Below are 16890 nucleotides of genomic sequence, written 5' to 3' on the forward strand. Positions count from 1 at the left end.
CGGCGTCACGCGCACCAGGGAGGGCAAAGAGAGCGGGCAGCTCTCTCTTGCCACCGCCGCTGCCACACGCCTTGTCCCTGCAGGCACGGGCAGCACAGGGGCTGTGGAGGCTGTGGTGAGAGAGCGAGCTGCAGTGGCCACGGCCTGCTCTCTCTCTTGCTGCGGCTGCCCCTGTGCAGCCGGCACTGGCGGGGACAAGGGGGGCGGCAGTGGCAGTGAGAGAGAGAGAGCAGGCTGTGGCCACTTCAGCTCGCTCTCTCACTGCCACCACCGCTGCACCCCTTGTCCCTGCCAGCATGGGCAGCACAGGGGCAGCAGCAGCCACAGTGAGAGAGCGAGCTGCAGTGGCCACAGCCTGCTCTCTCTCTTGCCGCAAAGAAAAAAGTACAGAGGGAAACACTGTGTGGTAACACAGATAATGAATCAAAGGGCCCACAACAGTCAGGACAAGCAACAACACAAAGTACAGCACACACTTATGGTTAAAGTTACTAACCACTTTTATGAACAATATTAATCACAAAGGCCACTAGCCTGTTGCTTTTTAATACAAAATGAACACAAGGATTGCACAAACAGAAAGTCCACACTCCCCTATGGGAAAGACGCCCCAAAATTGTCTCTTGAGTCACTCCTTTAACTTAATCACGGTGGTCAAATGATAAACAGATTCCAATGACCAGACCCAGTCGGGAGATTCCACAAAGCAGACGCCAACCCTGCAGGGAGGACAGAAAGCCACGGGCAGCACAGGGGCTGTGGCATCTGTGGTGAGAGAGCGAGCTGCAGTGGCCACGGCCTGCTCTCTCTCTCTTGCCACGGCCGCCCCTGTGCAGCCGGTGCCAGCAGGGACAAGGAGCACATCACTGCAGCTCGCTCTCTTGCCGCCACTGCCGCAGAGGCCACAGCAGTGGCAGTGAGAGCGGCATACTCTTGCAACCGCTGCCTGCTTTCTCTCTGCAGTCACTGCTGCCTGCTCTTGCGGTGTGGGAGCGCACCCACCACCAGCCAGGTAAGTGGGCATGGGGGGAAGGTGGGATCGGGGGATCCCCCGGCCTGAGTGGGGGGATAGTAACCATAACTCTCAGGTTCCTTTCTGAGAAGCAATCCAAGCATTCTCACAGAGGACTGAGTAGAGTATAAGAACATAAAAAACTTGTTGAACCAGACCAGTGAGCCATCTAGTTCAGCATCTTGTTTTGCACAGTGGCCAACCAGTTAACCTGGAGGGTCAAGAAACAAGACATAGAAGCAAGTATACAGAGGCAAATGGCATGCTGAAGCCCCCTGATGCTGCATCCTAACATTGGTAGTAAGAGGTTTGCTGTCCCTGAATATGGAAGTTCCTCTTAGTCAACACGTCTACTACATCCCATCGGACAATTCTGTCATTTGAATACATAGCAGCCAAAAGAATTAGTACAATTGTAGGAGTGGGAGGAAACTTGAGAGCTTATATTCCAGTAACCTGCCATGTGCAAAGAGAAAGTAGAATACTTCAGTTAGGAAAATAACATTTTCTATAGAAAAAGTGGCACAAAGAAGCCCTGAGTCATTGCTGCAAAGTAGCTTTAAGAAACAAGAGATTATTTGCAAGGACAGTGTGGTATAGTGATTAGAGTACTGGGCTAAGATTTGGAAGACTAGGTTTGAAATCCTTACTAAGCTATGAAACTTACTAGGTGAGCCTGGACTAGTCATTTTCTCTAACCAGTATAGCTCAAATAGCTGTTGTGAACACAAAATAGGAATAGAAAGTAATATATGCCATTTCAAGCTCTTTGAAAGAATAATGGGATAAAAATATGATAGACAATAGAAGATAGCTATGTTATGTCATTGAGGGCATGAGAGGAAATAAGGAAATGCCCCCAGTGTTATGCAGGTCTGATAAGAAGTCAGTCCTACCCAGTTCAGTGGAATTCATTAGCAATGTATTTATTAATACATTAATTTATTTATTTATGTTATTTATAGTCTGCCATTCTCACGGAGACTCAAGGCAGATTACACAGTGTGAGTCAGTACAGCCAATTTCAAAGACATTTCAAAATAAACACTGTACTAGGACAAATTTGCAAAGATTTTAAGCCAGCAGAAATCCAATACAGAGTTGAAGGAATGCTGAAGCAGAGCATAAGCAATTCTAAGATAGAATTCTAAGACAGACATCCTGAACAACATAGAAGCTACCTGGTAGGATCATATATGCAGTCACAGACACTGTCTTCCCAGACATCATCCAGCCCTTTTTAGATGGCCCATAGGGCTGCCTTCCCTCACACGGGTTGGAGAGGTTGGCGAGGAGCAATGTTGTCAATATCTTTGAGGAGTTTCACATTCCATGTTCCTACTGCAGCCACAATAGAGCAAGTTTTTTGGAATTTTAAAATCCTCCATGGCATTTTGTAATCTAGAAGGATCCATAAGCCTTTGTGAGTAAAGCACTGTAATGGATCTCCCCTTTTTGTGAGATGTCAGGGACATATTCATTTTTGCCTTCAGTAGATAATGGTCAGATCATGGCTTAGGCTAAATCCCCAATCCTGAAACAAGACCTTCCTTCAAAGGCTTAATGCAAAATACTAAGTTCAAGGTATAGCTTCTCCCATGTGTGTGGCTTGTTACCATTTGAGAGAGGCCCAGGGCTGACATGGAGGCTAAACATTTCTGAGCCGGTCCTGACTTGGAGCATTCAGCATGAATGGTGAAATCACCCAAAACAGTCAGTTATCTGAAAGCATCTCTGTGAATTCAGAAAGAGAGCTTACTGGGTGGCTGTGTGGTTGTTAAAGAAGCAGACTATCTAATCTATCTTTAGTTCCCAATGAAAGGAACATACACTAAATGCCAGCTATAGTTTGTACTGGGAGGTGAAAGACTCATGAAGGATAATAGCAACCCCTCTTCTGCAACCACCATTGTGAGGTTGATAGATAGACTGGCAGAGTTAGCTGGGACAGACATACTACATCATTCTTCTTCAACCATGTCATGCAAGCTACATCTATTTCCTCTTCCTGCAACAATCCAGTAAGGCATGAAGCTTTGTTCTTTCCAGATCTGTTATTGCATAACATTGGATCCTTTCTCACTGGGACTTCTGCTTCCCATGTTTGCAGGTGTTTCACACTTCCAAGGTAGTCATGGGACTCAGTACCAATGTTTATCCACTGTATACCCAATTCCTCCCCCGCCCCCTGTGGACATACCAGGATTTTCTTTTTGAGGCCGCTGCCAAGTCACGTCTGGCCCAATTAATGTCAGTGTGAAATCTCTTTCTGCTTCTCTTCTCTTCCCTCTCCTTTTCCATGGGAGCTGATTGGTCTGTGCAGAATTAACTACTCCCACCCTCCTCAGCTCTCTGAACTCCCTTTCCACCATTCTTATCAGTAAAGTTAGGTTAGGGTCATAAGGCTGCTTCTCCATTGGCTTCCTTCCTCCCGGGTATGCATGCAATCTCTCTCTTTTTTTCCCCTTCAAAGTCAGGAATAATCCCTAACATTGCTGCTTATTCCCTGCTGGCTTTAAAAGCTAGGAAAGTGTTAAATGGCTCCTTTTCCCTTCCTGCCTTGAGGGTATGAACTCTCTCTCTCTCTCTCTCTCTCTCTCTTCAAAGCCAGCAATGAGTTGTAATGTTGCTGTGTTGTAACGTTACTGCTCATTTGCTCATTTCTCCTGGTGTTAAAACCAGGAAAGGGTTAAATGGCTGCTTTTTGCTCCCTCCTGGTGTCTTCTGCTAATACCAAAAAAGCCTTTGCAAAACAAAGTGGCAGGGAAGCTGCTGGGAGGGGATGAAGCAGCAGCATTTTACCCTTTCCTGGCTTGGCTTTAAAAAAATAAATGAGAATGGAACTAGCATGAAAAGTACATGTTTTCCCTCAGAACTCCATCACCAATTGACAATCCAGTGGGCACAGGCCAGCTCAATCGGCAAATATGGGGGTGGGGGATGGGTTCCAACATTGCAATGTTACCACACATGCTCAAAGGTTAAAAAAAAACAAAGTGTGATGTGAATTGCAAAGCCCCAAAAGCCTGAAACTGCACCGATGCCAAATCAAAACAAGACACGAAATCAAAACTGCCTTGGACAGTGTGGAACATGCGAGTGTCATGCCAAAACCATTGCGATCATGGCAAATGCTTATAAATAGCGGTTTAAACTGTAAATGCAAAAGGGGCCATTAACGAAGTAGTGGCTCTTGCATTATTGACTCTTAGGATGCTAGAGAGGTTGGATAAGCAGTGACCATTGGCAACTTTGCCTAACACTGGCCATCTCTCCTAGCTTCTATCTACACTGGGTAAAGAAAGCTCAAAAATGTACCTGAAAACCACATATTCACATATTAGACATGCTAGTGGGCACAAAGAAACTCAAACAACAGTCCAGAGCTACCGTCATGGTGTATTGATATAAGTATTGCCCAGTTGTTTAGGATTATAACCACAAAGTTCTCTTATTTGGCTAGTTTTTCTCAATATATGTATGCACAGGTGCACAAACGCTCCCTTCAACTACCTGATTGACTCTGACTCATGCAAGTTTTTGTCACGGTACCCCCCAAAAAATCAAACAGTTTTAAGTTGTTTTAAGCAACAGGAAAAATAACCATGGAGAATACATACAGACAAAAATAACAAAATGTACTCTAAGGGATTCAGAAAAGAGTGAAAGGGAAAGGGAAAAGCGAGTTTATTTGAAATGTAGATGTTTCATATAAATGGTCCATTAGATCTTAAAGGGTTGTGCACTTTTGCTCCTCCATTTTTAGAATACAGGAGAAACAATATCCAGGCTCTTCTTCTCAAGAGATGGCCTATCCCACACTGGCAAAAAGCAAATGCGGTATTTCTGAATGGAAGGGCAAACTATTTAACATTTGAACATGCATAATGTGGGTTTTTATCACACTGCATGGGAAATTCCAGAGTGCCTCTAGAGAAAGGACACTTTTACATGTCAAAGATGCAGGCAGGATCCACTTCTCCTGTGATTCATGTGGAACAATAGAAGTGCAAAGGTCTAGTCACGCTCAGCTTCCCCTAAGGCAGGGCTTGCCCTTTACTGTTTTCAGTGTCAGGTTGCAATAGAGAAATGAGAAATAAAAGAGAGGAAAGGACAGTTCTGTGGCCGAGCTTTCACCAAGGGCCTAACGAAACAAAAAGACAGAAATACCTGTAGGACGAGCTAAACCACTACCAGAAAGCACAAAGAGCCATAAACACTTTCCTCCAATCTATAGCTCTATCTCTAGGAGACTATAAATATTATTGGCTCGAGATGACCAGTGTCCCTGAGTCTCTCTATACGAGACATCTGACATGTGAAGAACATGTGTCGGGAGATGCAATGATAGCGGGAAGGGTAGTTTTAAAAGACAGAGCCAGCAACAGGGTAAAAGCTTTGCTATACACTGGAGCTGTGTGAAGGGGCTGTGAAATGCCAGAAGGGAAACTTCAGCCCATTATAACCTCTTCAGGACCAAGCCCGGTTCTGGAAGGCAGCTCCAGACCATTTCCATTCCTCACTGCCCTCTGGTAGTGATCCCACACAGTTTTAGACTGGAGAGGTGAAATTGATAGAGCCGTCCTGGTGGCAAAGATTAAATTAACAAACACTCTGAGGAGTAATCTCGGCTGGCTCTGTCTTTTAAAACTATGCTTCCTGGCTAATGTTGTGTCTCCCTCCACTTGACGAACATGCACCAAGGTGTCTCGTGTAGGAAGACTGCCTGTCTCTCTCTATTTTACTACCCCCCTCCTTTTAACTGACTCTCAAATGATCTCAAATACCTGCAGGCAAAGATCATGCTCAGCCCCCATCAGACCACTTAGGTTTTTCTTTTTCTCTTTTTTAATGCAGAAGCTCTTTTCTCCCCCAGCTTACCTAGGGAATCACCATTGCATGTAGAAGTCCCATCATCACTGCCTGCAGCTGCATCACTTTTACAGTCACCATCAGTCAAAGGAAAGATGAAGCTTCTCTGGGGATTCTTCATGAAAAGTAATATCAAATGAGATTTCTTGGAAGAAAGTTTTTGCATCACTATTGATCTTCTTGTGGTATATGAAGTGTTGAGTGTATTCTAAATGCTACACCTCTGAAGATGCCAGCCACAGCTGCTGGCGAAACGTCAGGAACTACAATGCCAAGACCACGGCAATACAGCCCAGAAAACCCCCAACAACCACAGTATTCTAAATGCATGGGTACAATCTTAATTGATGTCTGCTTACAGCAAGACCCAACATGCCTATCTACTATCTAGATTCTCTGTATGTACTGAAAGGATCCCAGAATTCCCTTTGCACCCATTGGTTCCACGGAAAATATTCAAGGACTCTTTAGCTGACAAACCAAGACGAGCAAATTTGCTGAGACAAGAGCTTACATTGTCAGTTGCATTGCTTATGGCCAAAGGCTTTGACACAATAAATGTGTTAGTGTTTAATGTGTCGGGGGACTTTAAGCTGTTTTTGCATATCTTTCAGACTGCGTGCATTCACGGGAGCAGGAAAAGCATGCACTTGACAATCACTCAAATTAAATAGCTATATTTCTAGCATCCAACTGTTGTTTTTTTAAAGCCTATTTTCCATTATGGGACACATTAGCTATATTCCCTGAGTTAAACCAAAAAGTACTGAAGACAAATGGGAAGTGTTGTTTTTTTTTAGCATCACTTGAACAAGTGGCCTTAGGAGTGGATGTACTGCAATGTTAATGAGCACATTCCCCAAGCTTCTGCCAGACGCTGAATGGTTTTGCTTGCTTTTATTAAGCCGTTTGGAAGATGTCTTAGTTGCAGTTCCACAAAAGCAACTGCCAACACTATATTTTTTTAAAAAAAATCTCATTGAGAAAGCCTATGCTGGTATTTGGAGTAAGCCTAGCTCGCCAGCATCCCAGCCTCTATCAGTATCATATAATAGAGCAGCTCAGCTCATTTTGTGGTGTGATTACAAAACCCATCACGGTGAATTATGCAGCAAACTAAATTGGTTTCCACCTTCCACAAAGCCAGAATATTATCATGCACAAATAGTGTACAAATGGAGAAATAATACCAGTCTAGCTTATCTGAACCGGACTATGGGAAGACTCTTTCCGTTGTTCCATCTACACCAAACTAATGACACCTGGCACATTATGAAAGCAGAGTCTGAACATAGTAAGAGCTCTTTTTTTCTTCCTACAAAGCTTCAATTTTTCTAGGGCATTTTGCCCATTACTGAAGGCTTTTCTAAATGGAAAATTAATATACTGGGGAAAGGCTCTATCCCGTTTTTTCCACCAGGCTGGTATAATATTTGAGAGTGCATACAGCTCTAGTGAACCAACGAACGTATCTCACTATCCTTTTTTGTTAATAGATTTTAAGTTTACTATTGATTATTCATCTGTTTGAATTTGTTCGTCTACCCTCCCAATAACCCAAGTTGTACAGAAGACAACAATTGAAGTTCAGAAGGCTGATGGGCAATTTAAAAATCCAGTATCCAAAATAAAAAAATGATTCCCAAAATAAGACAGGGGATGTGCAAACATCCAATTAAAAGCATTAAAGCAGCCCCAGGTGCGAGCCACAATTTAGTTAAAATCAGCAGGGACACCCCCCCCCATCCCAAAGGATCCACTAGAAGTCTGAGTAAATAAGTGCCAAGTAAACGATGCTTGAAGCTCTGCAAGGTGAATGGGTGTGGGGAAGAAATTCTATATATGAAACATTACAATAGAGAATTGAACCATTAGTCCCCAAACAAAGACCTGACAGTGGAAATCCTATGGTGAGTTACTCCAGTCTAAACCCAGTGAATCCTCTATAGGATTGCACTGAAAGCACCACAGTATGGGTTTAACTTGGTTTTTGCTCTTGGTTGATCTATAGGACAAAATCTTCAAGCTTGTTATTTGAAGGTCAGATTGTCTCTAACAAGTACTGGCATTGTGAGTAAACGGCTCTAAACCAAGCTAATATTACCAGTGGATTATTTATCCTAGTGTGTCAATCCTTATCTCCTGCTCTTCATATGTCACTCAAGCAATTAAGGGCATGCTGGATGCTGCTGAGGGCCAAAGGTGTCTGTTCTCCAATATACCTGGCCACTCTAGGCAATGATGGGCGGCTTGCAGATGGTCCTTTGTTCACAGGTTTCTGCTTTGTTTCTGCCAACCCTAGTTATGGCCCAACCGGTCAAAGGCCAGTCCTAATTATAATCCATCCCACCCAAATTTCAATCCATCCTGAGGTGGAGCTGGTGAAAGAAAAGGCTCCCTTCACAGCCAATTTGAATGGAGCCTCCAAAATTCCTGAACAGTCCCAACCAGTTACCAGCTAATCTCAGATTATTCAAAAAGGGTGGGTTGGGCAGCAAGTGGAGCTGGCATAAATACCCCCTCTAAACTGCACACTGTTGGGTTTAGTTAAGGATGGCTGGACTAGTCAGACAGCCCTTCCTTTCCTTATTAACAGAGTGCTCCTCCTGAGCTTCAGTGCAGCAGCGTGGCCTAAACTAATATTTACACTATCTTACAAATTGCATACAGAGAGCCTCTCCGTTGAGTTAAAGAACCAATACTGGTCTATTTATGTATCGAAGTACATCAACTTAAGTATAGTGGAGAGAAAAAGTGACTAACTAACCTAACTAGGATGGCTTCAGACTGATAACAGGCCATCTGCTTCATTTCTCCCAGAAGAAGATACCATGTGGCTTCCCCTGATTCATGCAGGAAAGAGAGAAAGGAAGAAAAGGAAAGAAGGAAGTTTCCTTGGATTACATTCTACCAATCAGAGAAAATGAGTGATAGTAGAGTAGGCAGGAAGGAGACTGATATTCGTCTATCTATCTGTCTAACTTTATGGTTTTTGCCTTGAAGGTTGAGCCAGAGATATCGCCAGTCACTTTTTCTAACACACACATACTTGGTTACACTACATGAAAACTGAGTACTGTAGCCTCATTCCCAATAGAAGTTTTGTGTTTAATCTGAAAATGGAATGGGGATAGTATCTAGCGCTATGTGAAAGCACTACTGTTAATATTTCTATTCAGTCTGACCTTGCCAGGTTCGACCTCATGACATTACGCCACCCAAGACTAGACATGGGCACAAACCAAAAAAAATTACAGAACCAGAGGATCGTGGTTCGGTGCAGACCACGATCCCGAATTCCCAAACAGCAACAAACATGTCCCGTTCCCGAACCTGGATCGTGGATCGTGAAACTCAGCCTGGGAGCCCATGGCTATTTATAAGCATGGGTCCCATTCAGCAACACAGGAGGTCTGTGCTTGGCCATCAGAGCTGCCTATCAGGGTTTGCAGAGATGAGATTGGAGTGCCTATGGCTACAGAACACCCCCTTCCCCCTCCCTCCCCTGGGTGTCTTCTCCCAACTTGTGACTGCTCTGCTGCTCCATGGTTGGAAGGAAGCCCTGCTGATCAAGGAAAGCTGGGCTTCCATTCGAGTTTCCAGGGCGACAGAAGGAGGGCAAACAGAGCTCAGGCATTCCCCTGGCTCCATTGCCAGGGGAATAGATTGCTGGCGCCTGAGGGTCTCGATCCCCAAATCGAGCCCCAATGCCATGATCCAGGCCTCTCCCAACCGCTGGATCGTTGGCCGTGGATGATCATGATCAGCCAGGTCACGATCGCGCGATCGCCATTTTCGTGGGTTTTTTACGTTTGTAATGCGGATTGTGCCCATCTCTACCCAAGACACCCACCCAAAGAGTCTCAGCATTTGGGATGATGGGACCTGCCAGTTCCACTCTTCCCAGTGTACTCATAATACCTTATCTTAATATTTCTTAGTATAATGTTTAAACTGGTTGGGAAATATTAGATTAGTCTCACATATTTATTTCACTAATGCAGCACTTTCCTCCAGTGCAAGATTTATTCTGAAGACAACAGATGTTGGAACAGAGGCAACTCAGTGTGCCTGGACACTGGGGGGGGGGGGGTGCTACATTTGTATGATACTTCTCTTTGTCTGAACTGGATACTTCTGTCTGACTTCTCCCTCTCTTTCTGTGCTGTTTGTTTTATTTCTCCTCCTGCTCTTGCAAGAAGCAAAATGATTCTGCAGAGGTCTCCTATGTAAACTTGCAAAAGCCACACTCCCTCTCTCTTGCAGCCAGATTTGCAGTAGGGAATAGGGTTATTCTGATTAGGGTTCTAATGTTTTCCTCATCTTCTAGAAAAATTAAGGTGAATGTGAATCAGAGTCAGTAAAAATAAGTTTTATCTGTTGTAGTATATTAGCTTGAAGAGTGCTTCACTATGTGTTCTACATTTTCTTGACTGTGAAACTCTGCATTAATTAGTATCTCCAATAGTTGAAACATTTTAAAAAACTGTCCATTGTGCCATGAAGCTCGCTAGATGTCCTTAGGCCAATCACTGTTTTTATAACAACAACAACAACATTCGATTTATATACCACCCTTTAGGACAACTTAATGCACACTCATGGCCAAGCTACAAGTAATGAATGACACTTGAACGACAAGTGTATTTCTCCCTGTTCACTTGCATTCCACTCAATCCACTTGCCGTTCAAGTGTCATTCGTCACTTGTAGCTTGGCCCTCAGAGTGGTTTACAAAGTATGTTATTATTATCCCCACAACAACAAACACCCTGTGAGATGGGTGGGGCTGAGAGAGCTCCAGAGAACTGTGACTAGCCCAAGATCACCCAGCTGGCTTCAAGTGGAGGAGTGAGGAATCAAACCAGGCTCTCCAGATTAGAGTCCCACAGTCTTATCCACTACACCAAACTAACCTATCTCACTCTGTTGTTGTGAGGGAGGAAGTTAGGAAGGGTTTTGGAAGAAAAGCTGAATAAAATGTATATACAGAAAGAATAAGACAATCTCATGGGTGTTTGTATGTGTCAGTAATCCTAGGCAGTATATGCCATTGATTTGTTTAAAAAAAAACATGAGGTTGGATCCAAAAGTACTCTTTTTCTCATGGACTGTGTTTTTATTCCTAGAAGGAATTTTACAGTCATGGCATGACTCCTTTTACAGGAGGACACCTTTGGATCCAGCCTAGCAGTTTTACTTAAACCATTTGCACACTTTCCTGGGAATTCATCAGACGTTTTATGTTATACAAAACCCAGCAACAACTTAGGATATATGGAAGGCCCTTGAGAAATATTATGAATCTTGTTGAAAGTCTTTTGGCTTCTCCATATGTTTTGCCTGAGGAAGAACCATCAAATTAATTTCAATGACAACACTAGTTAGAGTATTTTCCTACATTTATTGCGTGTCTGATCTGAACTTATTAGTAGAATAACTCATGTTTATTCTGATTTAATTTGGATTCCCCCCCTCTCATTTTATTCTTTCAAGTTCTAGAGGAAACAGGATATAAATACATTTTAAAAACCCTAACTATATATAACAGCTGCACTAGCTAAACTTCTCCCCCCCTCCACAGAATGTTTGAAGATTTTGACCAGTTTGTCACTAAACATTGTTTGTTAGAAGGAAAAAGAAAGAACCGTACTTTCTATGATGAATAGACCTACTGATTGTCTAGATAGGACACAACATAAATGCAACATACCTTTTCACCTCTCTAACATTCACATTTGTGTTTAAAAGCTGTATAAATGCACAGTTTAAAGCAACACCTGCTGATATGGGTTATCGGTATCTTTTTGACTGACATGAGCAAGATTTCTGTCATGCTCTCCTACTGGGCAGGGGATGGAATTGTAGATGTGTAGGGGGGGGTCTTATTACTGGGTATACTGCTGCAGTCTCTGATGGCACTTTCAATCAAAAAGGCAATCAGAAGGTCATGTGTTTGTGCTTTTCTTGACAAAGGAACCTGTTAGGCTCAACAAGGGTGGAATAGAAGACACAGTAGAGCTATTTGACTTAAATTCCTGGATTGTTATGAAGAAAAATTTGATCCATTAGAATGGTGTAAAAACCTGGCCAACTCTATTTTGGGGGATATTTTAATCTCTAGAGGAAAAACAGCTCTCAGGAAGAAAGAGGCTAAGGCTGTCTTATACTGTTGTTACACCATTATAACAATTTATGACTGGATTATGCTGTGTGCTCAAGACAATCCAGTCATGAATTATTATGGTGGGTCTAATCCTCTTCTCCACTGGCTAAAAGCAGAATAAGGGGCCTGCATTGAACACCCGAAAGGCTATGCTGAGGATCATACCTGTGAGAGACATGAGCTATATTAAGGGGGGATATTAGGTGAGATTGAGTGAAAATGCAGACTGGATCCAACCCATTGTTATAGCACGATGATAGTTCAGTAGTTAATGATGTACGGATGTACCCTAAGACACAGTTCCATGACGAAAGTGGTTCCAGACAAGCTTTGTTTACAGACATGCAGTTATTCTAGTTTAAGCTAATTGAAATGAATAGGCAGAGTGACTCTATGAGGGTTGCGCTGTTTGCTTGGTAGGGAAGCAGGCCTGAGTTATCCAGTATGAACCCTTAAGTATGCCTGCTTTGTGCATATCAATCTACTTTATGCAGAACCAAATTCATCTATCTAGAGATTTGCCAGGTTCCCCTACCCTCTCCCAGCAGAGGGGTGGTGTGTGTGTGTGTGTGGGTGTGTGGGTGCATACCTTTTTGCTGCTCCTAGCATACTCCTTGCACTCACGCTTCTCAGTGGGCCAATTTGGACCTCAAAGGGACTGACTTGGACCCCAAAGGGCCCTATTCAGCCTGTTTGGGGCCCAAATTGGCCGGCTGTGAAGCACAGGAGCACTCTCAGGGCAGCACAATTACATCAATCCTGGGGAGTAATGTCATTGTGCTGCCCACTCCTGTGTGCATGGCGGGGGTGGAGAGAACATTGGGGGAAATGGAATCCCTATCTAGCTAAGTGGTCTTTACTCGAACTGCCAGTGGTTGTCTGCAATCTTAGGCAGAGAAAGGTCTTTCCCAACACTTGCTAGCTGAAATATCATTTTGGAGGCAATTATCAGAGCTAGTCTAGTCAGGTCTACTGAGGGCCAAGCTACACATGACGAATGACACTTGAACGGCAAGTGTATTTCTCCCTGTTCACTTGCCCTCCACTCAATCCACTTGCCAGGCAAGTGTCTTTCGTCATGTGTAGCTTGGCCCTCAGAATCCTACTCAGATTTATTCAATTGAGCTTACTTCCAGGACAGTGTTCTTAGGATTGCACTGTGTATTTGGAAGACTGAACGTTTGATATTTTGCATCTAACAAATCCTCCAAGGTCAATTCACAGTGAATGAATTAGATCCTGTCATTATATGCCAAGACCTGAGACCGAAGAGCTACAAGGTCATTGGGCTGTATCCTGCCAGCTTTTCCGTTTCGTCTTGCCACAGCCCCCATCCAATGTGGGTTTATGCCCCACAGTTCACAGCATAACCATTTTGGAGGAGAAGGCTCCTCCTTCTGTTTGACCAACAGAAAAGGTGGTAGGAGCCAGCCTATTGCATTTTCATTGGCTTGGAAAAGATAGATGGAGTGATTAATAAAAAGATTGGATCCACTGACTTCCATTGGGAAAAGGCTTTCTGACTCAAAGGAATGCTCCTTACTCTGCAGGAGTAATTGGATCTAACTCTATATTCTGTATGGAAGTAGTGAGTTTGCTTCCTTTTGTACTGGGCTTTTGATTTAAGGCTATGTCAAGTATCGAGAACTTTCTGAAGAAGGCAGCTTAATATTGAAATAAATGCAGCTAATGATTTCGAGCCGGTGAGCCTTTGCAGAAAAGTGTTTGACTGTTCATGAAATCTTCAATGAGATTTTTTTTTCACTTTAATTGTAAACTGTCAATGAATGCCTCGTTCCTTTCCTTAGGTTAAATCTCTTTTCAGTTTGTTATTCACAAGGAAGAACTGAATAAAGTGAGTCAAAGACGAAGCTTGTGAATGGAGCCTCATTTCAATAAATGTGAGACTTCGTTAATTTAATTAAAACCTCTTCCAGTTGTGCAGATGTGGAGTTACATATTTGAGTTATCTGCAGAATGCAGTCATTAAAAATAACATCTGCAATCAGAATCAACAAACATCAATGCTATTTTAAGAATACTTTTGTTCCTGTTTGTTTTTAGATATGAATTGATCCAATTTGGACCCCACCCGGCCGGCAGCCAAGGGCTTGAGGCTGGGGGCCGCATTTGCCACTGCAGAGGAGAAGTGGCAGTGTTTCCCCCAGCCTCTCTGGGTCACATGGGCAGGGGGCAGGGCTAAGTGCCTTAACAGGACAGCCCTGCCTCCTGGGAAAGGCTCAGCCCACCCACCTGCCCAGTGGCAGTACAGGTTTTGAACAGTTGCCTTTGGGGGGCCAGGTAGGATTTTTTTCCCCTGATTGGACCTGGAAAGGAAGTTTTTTGCCTACCTTGTACTGCTTGCTGGGGGTGTGGCTATTTGGCTATGGTGGTGCTGTATAGGGCATCACTGGCAGGATTTAGTTGGGAGGATGTGAGCGGGATGGTGAGTACCCTTGGCACATCCCCATTGGTGGGGATATTAAGGGCCTGTCAGGATCGGCTGGCATGCTTGACGGTGGCCAGTTGATAGGGCAGGCTGCCTGGTGGGATCCCCTGGACAAGTCCTTCCCTCTTGCTCCATGGCGAGGGTGCTTGGAGCTTTAAGGGGGAAACCATCCTCCAGGCCGGCCAGATCCCAGCCATGCATTTGGATGGCTTGCATCCGAGGCAGCAGGTCTTGCCCAGACAGGTCAAGGCAGGGTCCAGGGGAGTGACCCCAGGGCTTGACCTGTACTGCTGGTAGGCCCTTGCCAGGGTTTTTTAGTTGTTGCAGTTCATGTTGTTGCCTAAATAAAAAGTGGCCCTTTATTACCCAAGCCTTCTGTCTGCCTCTTTATTCTGACTAGGGTGGAAAAGGTGTCTTTCTAATCATACCATCTATCAGCTAGAGTCAGACTAAAGAAGAGCCGAAGGCCATCCACAACTTCTTGAGGATTTGAGCTACTGTCTCCATGGTCCAGCAGCGGTTACAGTGTCAAACTAGGATTTGGAGGATCTAGGTTCAGGACTTTAACATGCATGCTTGCTGGCTGGCCTTAGGCTAGTCACACACTCTCAGCCTAACTTACCTCACAAGGTTGTTGTGAAGATAAAATGGAGGCAATGAAAACAGTTTAAGCCGATTTCGGTCCCCACTGGGGCAAAAGGTGGAATATAAATGAAATAAATAAATGAATAATGGCCCAAACTCTATGGACAAGTCTTCTTACAACACTGGGTCTCCTACCATGGAGTTTTTGTTCTTTATTACCAAAATAAAAAGGAAAAAAAATGAAGTACCTGACAAAGTTGGTGTAGGTGGATGGATCTTTCCCCACTTTCCCCAAAACTTTTCTCAAAAATCCTGAAAAGCCCACCTGATCCTCTTGGACAGTACTGCATAGAAGGGGAGGCTGCATTGAGGCTGGGGGAAATCACCTCCTCTGGCACTGAAGGACACCAGTGGAAGAAGGAAGAAGCATTTCTCTTGATTATTGTTTGTGAATGCACCAGCACCTCCCTGCAGGGGTCATTTTGTTCATGGCTCTCTGAAAGGATTTCCAAGACAAGCAGAAGGCTATTTTGGGGATGGGAAAAGGAAGAAAAATCTACTGTTCCAATTCCATCGACAAACCTACCCAATGGCTCTAGCCCTGCATGTATAACTGCATCAAGATACTTTTTGTGCAGTGTCCATGTTTCCCGATGTGCTCTTTCAGATGGGTAAAACATGACAGAAGAAGAATCTGTATCTAATCCACTGTTTGGATTTTTTCCCTACATTGGATCAGTGAGCGCTCACACAGGTAACATAGATAGGAAATAAGATGCAAAGGAACTGATTGCTGTATCAAACTGTGCCTGCTCCAATGTTGGAATTAATTTTAGAAATATTCCTAGTTAAGCACAATTCAGAAGGAGCAGAATGCAATCTTGCAGAATAAAAGGAGAAGAAATTTGCTCATCTTTATTTTTCTGTTTGATCCTGACTTCACCTCTTATGATTAAGCAGGGCTTTCATGTGATGGCTAGCAGCCAAAGAATCCATTGGTTAATACAAAGGTTTGGGAAACGCAGTTGCTGTCTGTGTATTCAGATATTCAGACATGGCACTGTGTCTCTGTCAGATGCAGGGGAAATGGAAAGAAGCTGTGATCACAAAGAAGGTATTTATAAAAATATATTTCCACAAAGTAGGAAACAATACAGGATTTTTTTTTCCTGAATACAATACATGAAGTAAATGAATGAAACAAAAGCATCAAAAAAAAGGAAGGGGGTAGTAAAAATGTTTCGCATGTAATACTTAGTTTTTATTATACAATTGCTTGCTACTCCTAAATGGTAAGTTACAAATTGAAGACGCTGACAGCTTCTAACTTCTGTTCTTCTTCCTGTGAACCAGATTCCTGTGTATAATCATGAATATTCTAGAAAAGAAAGGCTAAAAACAGAAGCAAGAAAATTATGTACACACTGGTTCTTCTTTTAATACAGTGGAGAACTATAAGAAGGTTTGATTTTATGGTGAAATGGATGACATTTTCAAAGTTGAGAGATTTTTTTTAAATATTCAAATGAACCAGGTTGTTTCCAGCCGATTGTGCTTGTATTGAAACACCAGATACTACGTTGACAAATATAGTATAAAATGGTCCAACATTACTGTTTTCCCAAAGAACACTTTCACCCTGCTAGCATTCAGACATAACCTCTATGCTAATGGACAGCTTGTTTCTCAAGTCTTGTTTTCAAACTGTACAGTTTATTAAACATTCATTATATATAGAAAACAAATTAACGGATATCATTTAGACTTTTTTTTTTGCCTTCTTAAGCTTGTCTCAATAACCAATCTT

This window comes from Eublepharis macularius, chromosome 16 (assembly GCF_028583425.1).
Source record: "Eublepharis macularius isolate TG4126 chromosome 16, MPM_Emac_v1.0, whole genome shotgun sequence".
Classification (NCBI taxonomy): Eukaryota; Metazoa; Chordata; class Lepidosauria; order Squamata; family Eublepharidae; genus Eublepharis; species Eublepharis macularius.